The sequence below is a fragment of the Panulirus ornatus genome, chromosome 9 (genome assembly GCF_036320965.1).
Source record: "Panulirus ornatus isolate Po-2019 chromosome 9, ASM3632096v1, whole genome shotgun sequence".
Taxonomy (NCBI): domain Eukaryota; kingdom Metazoa; phylum Arthropoda; class Malacostraca; order Decapoda; family Palinuridae; genus Panulirus; species Panulirus ornatus.
The window spans coordinates 6,174,751-6,187,466 of NC_092232.1; the positions used below are offsets into that span (position 1 = coordinate 6,174,751).

The 12,716-nt window shown below is 41.9% G+C and overlaps 1 protein-coding gene across 1 annotated transcript in view; it reads right to left on the bottom strand.

The window, feature by feature from the left end:
• The window catches only part of LOC139750187 (uncharacterized), a 37,541-nt gene extending 25,159 nt beyond the window's left edge, over positions 1-12,382 (bottom strand). The window contains exon 1 of the mRNA XM_071664594.1: positions 11,694-12,382. The gene's annotated coding sequence lies outside the window, so the exon portion shown is untranslated. The remainder of the gene's footprint in view (positions 1-11,693) is intronic.
• Positions 12,383-12,716: the final 334 nt, after the last annotated feature.

Sequence of the window (12,716 nt, forward strand, 5' to 3'; positions counted from 1 at the left end):
ATGTAAAAGACTTTCTCACATTGTCATGAAATACCTTAAAGAATCACCTTAATTCTTTATCAGCAAGATAAGAATTAAGGACACCTTAACTAGTGACACTATAGAAATGGTTGCACTTGTAAACAAATATATTTCGATTTAGTATTTACCATCGACAAATCGTTTGATATACTACAAGGACAAAACATATTTCTGGCCACCGAAATTGGAAGATACAGATGGCATGAAACATACTGAATGCTACGAAGTATATGAGTACCTCAAACTAAATCTGACCTGACATGTCAGTTGGTCCTGACAATACCTCCACCAGAACACTGACAGAGATAGTCGTCAAATAGCGTCTCCAGTCACCATAAACACTCAGCAAATCACTTAAGGAAGGGAAAGTGTTAAGAACTAGTGATTAGCTAACGTAACATCAATTGAAAAGATAAGATATATCTTCTCAGGCAACCATCATATCACCCTTACTTTACTTCCAGGAAAATGGTTCGAAATAAACAGAGACAAAATCATTGAATTTATAAAGACAATAGACTGATAACTGACCATTAACGTAGATATTCGGAATAAAAGATCACATTTCGGGAATCTGACTGAGGTCCTTAGTCTTATATGCAATAACTGGGTCTCCCAAATACCCTCCGATGTTATGTGTGTAGTCTTATGTAAAGCCTTCGACAATGTACCACATAAAAGGTAATAGAATCTGCGTGTGGAGAGCCGACTGGATCTCAGATCGGAAACAACGAGCATCGGACTGGTTCCACGTGAGAAGTGGGGTGCCACAGGGATCAGTCCTCGCCTCAGTACTGTTCCACCTACATTAGTGACCCAGAGGCAAGACTCACCTGCTGAACTTTGAGAAATATGCTGACGACTCGGGATTGGGAAATACTCAGGCCCAGGCAAAGGATGGCCGTCTGAGGATTCAGAAGGATTTAAGCCAGTTGGTGGTGTGGTCAGAGACGCGGCAAGTGGATTTGAACGTCGACAAGTGCAAAGTACTGCGATCTGGCGCTAAAGATATAAATCATTGATACGAAATGTCCGATTAACTTTCATTAGATCTAACGGAAGAACAAGACCTTCAAGTGACTACCCCGTCTCTTGCCTCAACACTTCATCTTGCGTGTCTCCCTTCTTATCTCTACCTTTGTTCTTGCCTTTACATCTCCTCTTACATCTGCCCCTGCTCTTAGCCTCCATCCCTCCTCCTCCTCTTATCCCTAAATCACGAAGAACAACAACACACGGACGCCATCTCGCCCAAGTTTTCAAAACGTTGGATGATTTCTATAACTCGACATACGAAAATGTCTCCTCGTAAGACGGACTTAATGACCAAAAATAATGGTATAAAGATTACCCAACAACGTGGGCGGAAGTTTCTTCGGCTGCAGAGTGGTAGAAAACGGAATTAGACTACCAGCAGCTATAGTAAACGGGAAGACTGTGTATATATATATATATATATATATATATATATATATATATATATATATATATATATAACTGTCAGTACCTTTAAATCAAGACTAGACAAATACATCAGTGATGTCTGTTGTAAGTAACCAATCCTGCTTCAAGAAAACATACTTCAAAATTTTTTTCTCTCTTTCTTTTCCAGAGTCCAGCTCTACTGCAGGCATTCGTAAAATTGTTGGGGGAAATTTTTCCCATTCTCACTCTCCTGTAAAATTTCCATGACAGTATAATTTTTCCATACTGCTTGGTGTTGCCTTTCCTCGCTTTCCCCCCCCCCCCCCCTCCCCCTGTCGGCAGAGTTGAGCCAGAGGGAGAGGTGGGTGGGAAGGTGCTCACTACTTTACTATCCTGTTTCTGCCACAGTGAAGGTCATGAATCCATGTATCTCGTCATGGACCACCAGGTATCCCGTTGTCTTGCCCCTTCCCCTCCTCTTACACCCAGCCCTCCTGTGGTCTCCACCCCTCATCTCCCCTCTACCCCTTCCTTTACTCCTCTGATAACTACCCCTCTTCTTCCTCTAACCCTCTCTTGCTTTTCTTCCCCTCCTCTTGCCTTTCTTCCCCTCCTCTTGCCTTCCTACTCCTCCTCTTGCCTTCCCACCCTTCCTCCTGCCTTCCTTTCCCCTCCTCTTGCCTTCCTTTCCCCTCCTCTTGCCTTGCTACCCCTCCTCTTGCCTTCCTACCCTCCTCTTGCCTTCCTTCCCCCTCCTCTTGCCCCTACCCCTCCTCCAGCGGCTGAAAACTCCAGCAGGCAATATTAGCCGCATACAAATCCAGAGAATACTGAAGCCCAGATGATCCAGCCAGGGGTTCACACGATGCCCCTGGGTGTTATAGAGTCCGCCATGCTCCTCTCCCTCCCTGGGATCTAACCAACCCTCCTCTCCCTCCCTGGGATCTAACCAAGCCTCCTCTCCCTCCCTGGGATCTAACCAACCCTCCTCTCCCTCCCTGGGATCTAACCAACCCTCCTCTCCCTCTCCCTTTTCCAAAGCCGTGTTCTACTCCCCTCACTCTCCTTAACACGTACTCCTCTCCCTCATCGTCCTTCTAACTAGTGCTCCTCTTCCTCCCATACTCCTCTCCCTTCCCTCTCTCTCTGATCCATGCTCCTCTCCCTCCGCAGAGTCATCACATGTCCCTCTTCCCTTCTACTTGCATGCTCATTCTCCTCCTATACTCCATCCTCCTCACCGCCTCACGCTGGACGCTCTCAACTTCCCCACCCTCCCCATTAATGCTCCCCCCCTCCCCCCCTTCTCACTCATCCCACAGTATCCCAGCGGAAGCAGGAGGAGGAGGACGAGGCAGTGCCACCAGTAAACACTGGACATCAAGCAGTTGGCCCTCACCACGTCCCTCTAACGTAGCCCTGAGGGAGGTATATGTTAATAAGCTTTACCATGGCTCTGAGGGAGGTGTGTATGCCAGTAATCTATATCGTGGCCCTGAAGGAGGAGGTATTTGCTGTTGAACCTCACCAAGGTCCAGAAGGAGGCACCATACACTTATAACCTCCTACCAAGTCCCCTGAGAGAGGAGCGTACACTAGTGACCCCTCCCATGACCGTGAAATCAAGAACATTTTCTTTTTTACGAAAGGGGATGACATGTGTTCGTGAAAGCTACAGAAACGGGCCTGATTAGTACAGTCCTCGGCTCTAAACACATATGAGGCCACTGGAAAAACGACCACAGCTCATCCGGATCATCTGTAATGATCGTTCTTTTAGCTTTCTTGTCGTCCATAACTTGTTTTGTTGTTGGCATCATCTGCTCCGTCCCTCACAAAGACACAGGAAAAATATGTCTTGCTACTTGACTGGTGAGAGCGTTTTTTGAGAGCCATTCCAAGAGTTTTTCTCTTTACATCTGTCTAATTATTTATCATATTATTCTTAGTCATTTACTTCTTTATATCTGTTTAGATTCTGAAGGCGTATATCTAAATGCCACGATCACAGAATGGACACAGTAAGAATGCTGTACACACTCAATGTATTGGTTATCAAGGAGAATTCATTTGATGTGAAATTTGCGCCTACCATACATTGAATTCTCTGTGTCTCACATGGATCTGTGTCTCACAATAACGGGGAAAATATTGATAAGGAATTAAAATACAATAACATACAATAACATGATAAAAAAAATGGGTATTCCCATGTTTCTGTTATATGAATAGGGTAAACTCTCATTCAAAACGGGACTTTGGCGGACATTAAACAAAATCATTGAATGGTCGTCAGAAATAGAGATATGCTATATGCTATAACTCCCATGATCAGGGAAAAGAATACGCGAACATATCTATATCAGGTGAAAATTATATGAAATCTATATATGCGATATCTGTACACCTGGATGATATTTATTGGGTGTTGTGACGTCCCACGCTTCCAGCACATCACAGTATGAGGGTCCTCTCATGTACAGACGACCTAACAATCACATCACAACACCCACATCTCACAACACCTCGACACCACAACAACATTAACAACACACATACAGCACCACGCGACACAGACAGACCAGTAGCTCACCCTGGTCAGAGGTTCTGCGTATCTACAGAAGTTTTCAGTTACTTCAGTTCCTCTTTTAACCTCAGACAGATACAGATCCAGTCTACAGCCTCCAGTCATTTTGAACAGGCAGTCACTCCCACTGAACAAAACACCTAGCCTAACCTAACCTAACCTAACCTAACCTAACCTAACCTAACCTAACCTAACCTGACCTAACCTAACCTAACCACCACCTCTCAAGTACAACTCAAAAGCTTACCCTTGCCTCACGCTTGAGCAACCTCTACTCACAGTTGCCCCCCACACCCCACCCTCAACTAGTGCAACACTGACAACACATACACATCTCAGTCGTATTCCCCAACCCACCTGGCATACAACCATCCGAGGCAACACTCCCCAGACAGACACGAGTCACACTCTGCCGTCGACTCTCTGGACGACACCCATCACTTAGTGCTACAAACACCGATTCAACTTACCCCAAGACCTCTCATTCCCACGATGACAACTACCACAGCCAAGACACCGAACATATACCGCTCAGGTGTCCACTCTCTCCACATACACATCACAACACATTTTATTACCTATGTCTCCGCCCGGTGGACGTGGCCGCCTTCCTGAGCTTTGCGCGAGACCCATAAACATAGAAAGGACTTCTGTGGTAGGAAGTAATATATATATATATATATATATATATATATATATATATATATATATATATATATATATATATATATATATATATATATATATATATACAAGCAGATAGAAGCACAGAAAAAAAGTATAATTGTAAGATCTTTTTGTTTATCACATCTTCAGGTAGACAGAAAGGTGAGGTAAGGAGTAATATACATACTATAGAGGCTCAGGTCATTGTGGGGTCAATTAAGCATGATTGACATTTCAGGTCATGACTGGTCGACTGGGCGGGAGCCCTTTACATACCTAATTGACACATCAAAGGGATCATAAGAGTTCAACTGGAGTTTAACAGAGCAAATCTGACAGTACTGGATCCCATTGAAAGTGGCGATAGGACATATCGATGCTTTGATCATAAGTTTTAGAGAATTAGACAGGATTCTGTTGTCTTTCTCTCTACAGGGGTTTAGCTTTAGCAATGTGTCATACACTATTACAGTCAGGATAATGGTCCGTCTTAGCTTTATGGTGAAATATAACGTGTTTCTGGCCTGTTGAATCTGTCATTCATGAGTTTTTGAATAAATTGAATAATCTAATTCCTGCAATTAAATTTACCATTGAAGAAGAAAGTAGTTGTTATGTACCTTATCTGGAGGTTGAAAATTGTTAGATTTCACAATGATATCAAATATATGTACTTATGTTTATTGCTGTTCAAATCATCACATAAATGTTAAGAAATCAGTATTCATGTCCATGTATCTCAGAGCTTACACGATTGTAGACCCAGGACTTATAGACCAAGAGGTCAGTGATAGAATAAGTACAGATAGAGAAATTCTATACCCAAGACATCTTGAATAGATGCCACAACATAGCAAGGAAGGATTTTCATGATGTTCCACAGATTAAACAGGAAAGTGATAGACAAACACCTGGTTCTTGCTTGCAGTGACAAATTAATTGACATCATACCAGGTTTAGAAGAACTTGATATCATGCTTTTTCATCTACTATAAAAACCAGCCTGATCAAGTACAGCCCTAAAGACATTCCTGGATGTGTATATCAGATTAAATGTAGAGATTGTGAAATGTACTGCAAAGGTCAGAGAGTTGAAGCTTAAACATCAGAGTTCACCAGCGTAAACATAGTGTCAGGAGGAGTGGGTCAGGATGACAGTGCCTTGTTTCAACATAAAGCTGAGGAAGATCATCACATTGACTAAAGCAGTACTTGACGTATCATCGTAGTGAGATGTTCTTTAGAAAATCTATACGACTCGCATCCTCACAACGCGGCGCCGTTGGGGTTACCACACCGTCAAACATACCCATTTTTGTCCTCAGCTGAGAGTGACTTCGCTTTCCACACGTTCCTCATTACGTCTTATGACCATAGGCCTCTAGCCAGCCATGTGGCATGCTTCGGCTCCCATGGCTACATCCTCTGTCATGTCCACTCCCAGGTATCTAAAACTCTTCACTTCCTCTACGTTCTCTCTATTCAAACTCACTCTCTACCCAGCCTGTCTCACTCCCATGTTGATCTAAATAACTTTACTTTTCCTCATGTGAACTTTTAACTTTGTGTTTCCACACACTATCCTAAGTTCAGAAACCATCTGCGAAGTCTCTCATCTGTGTCTGCCACCAGAACCGTACCATTAGCAAACAACAATTGATTCACTTCCTCCCTTCCCGAGCAAACTCTAGGCCTACCCCTCTCTCCAAGACCCTTGCATTCACCCCAACATCACCCCACCCGTAAACGCATTAAATATCCATGGTGACATTGTACACCCTTGACGTATACCGTACCTTCACCTGAAACCAGTCACCCTTCTCTCATCCGACTCGCACACACGCCTTACTGTTTCTAATAGCTTTATATATATTTTTTTTTCTTTCTTTTTCTTTCATACTATTCGCCATTTCCCGCGTTAGCGAGGTAGCGTTAAGAACAGAGGACTGGACCTTTGAGGGAATATCTTCACCTGGCCCCCTTCTCTGTTCCCTCATTTGGAAAATTAAAAAAACCGAGAGGGGAGTATTTCCAGTCCTCCGTCGATTCATATACAGAGTTATTAATGTTAAACAGTCTAAGGAATCAAGTACCCAGAGTTAAGTTACTTTATGCTCCCCAAGAAATTAACTACATACAGCAGTACAAATGACATCTGTTTGAAGCATGTATGTGTTGAACTTAGACAGACAGATGATTGGTTCAGTAAATGATGTCACACAGTAATACAGCCTCGACTTTTGGCATAGAGAAACTATGATAGCCAGGCAGCATTTGTAAGCTATAAGAGAACAAAGAAGACTCTTCCCAATAATTCATCAGAAGTGAATTGTTAGAAAGCAGCTAATGAGACCCCAGAATCAAGAGGAATGTTGTCGAGGATGATGTATGGTGGGAGGAGAAAGGAAGAGCAATGATGCTTGGCAGATGTGGGCGAGGAAGAGGTAGTCAGGATTGCCATACCTTCATCAGATTCATCAAGAGTGACTTGGCACTTGTATAGCTAATCAGGCTCAGGGATTCAGAGGGAAGAGTTGTAGAGGATGAGATGAGATATATGTGAAGAGCTGAATGACGAGTTTAAAAGCATTTTCACTATGGAAGATACCATAGCCTCAGCACCAGCCAGGTGCAACGGGAAGGTGCTCTTGGAAAAGCAGTAAAATGTTTAGAAAACTTATGGACAGAATACTAAAGGGTCTGGGCCCATATAAGGCTCATGGTCTCGCTTAAGTTTCTCCATGTAGAACTGGACAGACATGGATGACAGGCCACTTCAAATGTTGTTCAAATATGGCTGGATGAAGGTTGAATGCCAAGGTAAAGGACAAATGTCATAACACACTTTAAAATAGATGCCGGAAATTTGCATTTGAGCTACAAACCAGTTTCAGCTACGAGCGTCGTGTGTAGAATACTGGAAATGATGACAAGAAGGAAATGAATGACCACTTGCCAAGAAGGAAGTACCTAAGCGAGAGACACCACAGATTCAGGGAAAGGACGTCATGCGAATTAGAGCTCTCAGAATTCTATGAGAGACTAAGCTCCGCTTTGAACAGGAGAGAAGGTTGGGTGATTTGTGTGTGCCTGGTCTGACAGAGAGCATTTGACGCTGTACAACATAGGGAACTGGTAAAGAAGTTGGATCTTTAGGCAGGAATAAGGGGAAGACTCCTTCATTGTTGATGAAAATTACCTTATTAGAAGGGAACATAAGACTCATGTCAGGGGAGCTTTCTCAAATTAGGTTGGGGACACCAGTGGTGTGCCGCAAGGGTAGGTCCTGGAGCCAATGCTCTTCTTGATCTGTATAAATGACTCGGACGTAAATACATTTGTGGAAGATGCTGAGGTCGTGTGGGTAGCAGCGGGTAAAAGAAAGGATTTGCATCAACTTATAAAGGGATCTAAACAAACGTCACAGCTGGTCTGATACATGGGTGATGAAATGTAACCAGAGTGAATGCAAAGTATTAAGGATAAGAGACAGTTAATAAGTACATCGATATGGGTGCCATCTTGCAGGAAATAAGGTACAGAAATGTGTGTGCGTGTGTGTGTGTGTGTGTGTGTGTGGTGTGTGTGTGTGTGTGTGTGTGTATGAAATATGGTTAAAACATGGTATAAAAGGTTAAAGAGATAGGGCAACACGAGTGTAAAACTCTCTCCATGTACGAATACATATATACACTAACAGATTTTTTCTTATTACGTTGGCTTGTAATTAAGAAAAGAAAATGGAAAACAGGCTGGCACGCAACCCCCACCCCCCTTTACCCCCCCCAAAAAAAAAATAAAAAAAATATCAATGATAAAACACCAGTATATTCCACAACAACGTATTTACAGTTTACGCTCCACAGAAGTTACGAAATTTTTGTTATATGCGATCGATAGATCTATTTTTTTTTTTTAGAATCACCCTGACAGAAACACACATCCCCTAGGTTAGGTTAGGTTAGGTTAGGTTAGGTAGGTTAGGTTAGGTTAGGTTAGGTTAGCTTAGGTAAGGTTAGGTTAGCTTAGGTAAGGTTAGGTTAGGTTAGGTTAGGTTAGCTTAGGTAAGGTTAGGTTAGGTTAGGTCAGGTCTAGTAAGGTTAGGTTGGGCTGGGTTGGGCTCATCAGAACATGACGTATATCATCGTTCATCAAAAAAAAAAAGAAAAATGTCTATACCTCTGTAGATCGGTAAGTGTCAAATGTCCCATTGTTGTCACAGCTCGCTCACAGAGGGAGGCGTTAGCTTCGTCCTCAGCTGTCTTGTGCTGGCTGGATGCGTCACTTAAATCAGTTCTCGTTTCACTCGCCTTCTCAGAACTACTACTACTGCTAACTACTACTACTACTACTACTACTACTACTACCACTACTACTACTACTACTACCACTACCACTACTACTACTACTAATACCACTACTACTACTACTACCACTACTACTACTACTACTACTACTACTACTACTACTACTTATAATTACTATTACTCCTAATACTCCTACTAATGTTAATTATTATGATAACTGTAACGATAACATTAATGATGATAATCATGATCATGCTAAAGATATGGACAGTAACATTGTAATATGTTTATGATGAACATTAAGGATGATTATTATGATAATAATGATAATAATAATGATAATAATAACGATAATCATCATCATTATCATCATCAGAATAATGATAATAATTACGTTGATAATAATGATAATGATGATATGATGATGATAATCAAAGCAGTGCTTGCAATAATTACCCATACATAGCACGTGTGTGTGTGTGTGTGTGTGTGTGTGTGTGTGTGTGTGTGTGTGTGTGTGTGTGTGTCTGTCACGACAAATCCAAAAACACTACACATACACATCCTTCCTCAAGCGACAGGTGCAGCGTCTGAACCTTATATAATCTTATATGAACTGAACCTTATATCATTATACATGTGTAGTGTTTCTGTGTGGCTGTGTCGTCGTCCCCCCCCCCCCCCACCACCACCACCACACACCTGTGGAAATTTAGGTCTGTTCATCTCGTTTGTTCTGACCGAGAACAAGTGGATACATCTGGGCTACGCTGATTGGATGACTCAGGGGGGGTAAACACTATTTGTGGGTGATTACTTGCAAGTAGTTCAAGATGGAGGAATTAATGTTATTACGATTACCATTGTAGGTCAAGGTGATCGGAGGTCACTATTGTCTATTAAGGTGGAGATAAGAGGGAAATAATCATCTTTCTAAAGAAATGGAATTACATTAGAATTACGAGACCAATCATATCATGTAATCATTACATGAGGTGATTATATAATGTCGTGATTACATTATTTCGTGATTACATGAGGTGATTACATTATTTCGTGATTACATGAGGTGATTACATTATTTCGTGATTACATGAGGTGATTACATTATTTCGTGGATTTTCCTGCCTCATTGTGATGTAGAATCCTGCGCAGAAGGGCAAGAATTGGCTGTATTAATCCCTGGCTGATTTATGATTAAGGTTTAACCAAAATAGTTGGACATATAAGAGGGATTTTTCTTCAATTACTTTTGCCCTAAAGATAATTGGGATCTAATTATTCTCGAAGCAAAATTATAGTGAATTTAAATTACATAATTTCTTATATATATATATATATATATATATATATATATATATATATATATATATATATATATATATATATATATATATATATATATATATTACAAGATCTGCTCGAGGTTACACCACGAATGATGTCATCTTTACAGAGGCATTATCACTTGGGAGTACCATCTCGCCAAAGAACGTCTCTCCAAAGGAGTCTTCATTTCCCTGCTACTGAAAGTAGTGCAACCTTGAATGGTAGGAGCCTCCAGAAAGAGGTCATGGTTAATTCGGGACTCTTTCATATATATATATATATATATATATATATATATATATATATATATATATATATATATATATATATATATATATATAGATAGATAGATAGATAGATAGATAGATAGATAGATAGATAGATAGAAAGATAGATAGATAGATAGATGGATAGGTAGATACAAGAAAGCAATTTGTCATCACTAGATATAGTATTTCCTTCATTCGAAATTCAGTTGACACTCTTGCCTTCCTTCAATTTGAAGTCGATTGACACCCTCAACTCTTCCTTCAATTTGAAGTCCGTCGATAACCCGAGATTTTCTTTGAGTTTGAAGACATTGATTTTGAAGTCATTTGTCATCCTGGGGCCATCAGTATGAGTGTGGACTGACCTGTTTTCGTATGAGGCTAATTACTCATTAGCAACAGCCCTTCGGATCTGGGATATTCCTGTCCTAGATGGTATTCTATCTGGGTTATGGGACATCCCTTTTCTGGTTAGTTTATAATTTGGGATGGTGTTTTGTTTGGGATCTGGGTTATTTCTTTTCCGTTTTCTGTTCCTTGTCCCATTTTTACTTCGTTTGGGACTTTGGATTGGCCCTGTCCCAGTTAGCACTTCGTTGGGTCCCGGGATAGTTCTGTACCAGTTAGCCCTTCCTTTGGGACCTGGGATGGCCCTGTCCCAGTTAACACTTCGTTTGGGACCTGGGATATCCCAGATCCATTTCCTACCTCACCAACAGAGGCACAGTCACTTCCCTTACCATTTCCTGTTCTCTGATTGATTTTATCATCTTTGGTTTCTTATTAAAAAAAGTTCTTTGTATATCTTTTGGTCTTATATACATACTAACATTTCTTTATATTAGTTTATTGTATTGTGACATATGTTGTTAATCTTTTGAATCTGGTGGCAGTATATATATATATATATATATATATATATATATATATATATATATATATATATATACTGGAATTAATGAGACTGAAGGATTATATGGTACTATCCAGTTATATATGTCTGTAATCACTCAACTCATGAGATTGTTAGTATAAGAAAATCTATTAATTAACGAGCTTAAAGAAGAAGAAAATATTAAGAGTTCTTACCAGTTGTCTATCGCCCTCACTGCACGCAATCCCGTAGGAGGAGACAGCATTTCCAGGGGTTGGGCCTTCCAGGGGAACGTTCCAGTCATCCTCCAGGAGGGGAGAGGCAAGTTACCCACTCTTTCCAGTAGGTCGAGAGAGCCCCTCACGTTCCAGCATAGGAAAGCTGTGTCAACGTAGGAGGGAGGGGAGGCTAGGCAGCCGTGTGCACTACTGTGGCCAAAGATTTTGTTTTTTTTTGGAGGGTTTCTTGATCAGTTCATAACCTGAAGAACTTCGACCACAACGAAAATCCAGTACTAGTCTCAACCACTGAAAAAAAAAATATGTATGAAACTATCTCTCTTCTGGAGTCTCTTTCAGAAGACGTTCAGTGTCCAGCAGGGAAGCGAGACGTTTGTTTTCTCCGTCTCGAGCAAATCCAAAATGTCTCTTGTAGTCTCTCAAAGTCCGATCGCGTCACGTTAACAGTAAGTTCCTACAGGGTTAGATACATGGGTTGTTTATATGTCCTTAGAGCCAGGCAGGTATCTTGAGGGGCGTGAACGAGGTAGGCAAGGAGTCCAGGGAACCACAACGGGAGGAGCGCAACAGGAGGAGCTGGGGTGTGTGTGAGCGGTCACATGGCCCGCCAACGGGAGTGGCTGAAGGAAGAGCGGGAACGACCCGTCGCCTTCGACGTCCCAGCCAGCACTGATTCCCCTTCCCTCCCTCATGCCAGAGCCTCCCTGCTTACCCTTGCCTCTCCTCCCCCTCCTTCCCTCCTACCTCCTACCCCTCCTCTTCTTCCTCCTGCCCCACTAGCCTATAGCCACCACCACCAACACCACCACCACCACCACCATCACCACCACCACCACCACCACCACCATCACCACCATCACCACCACCACCACCATCACCACCACCACCACCACCACCAGCTTGCAAATCTGTGGAAGATCTGCCTTCAACTATTCCCTGATCACCACCATCATCATCATCATCTCTCTCTCTCTCTCTCTCTCTCTCTCTCTCTCTCTC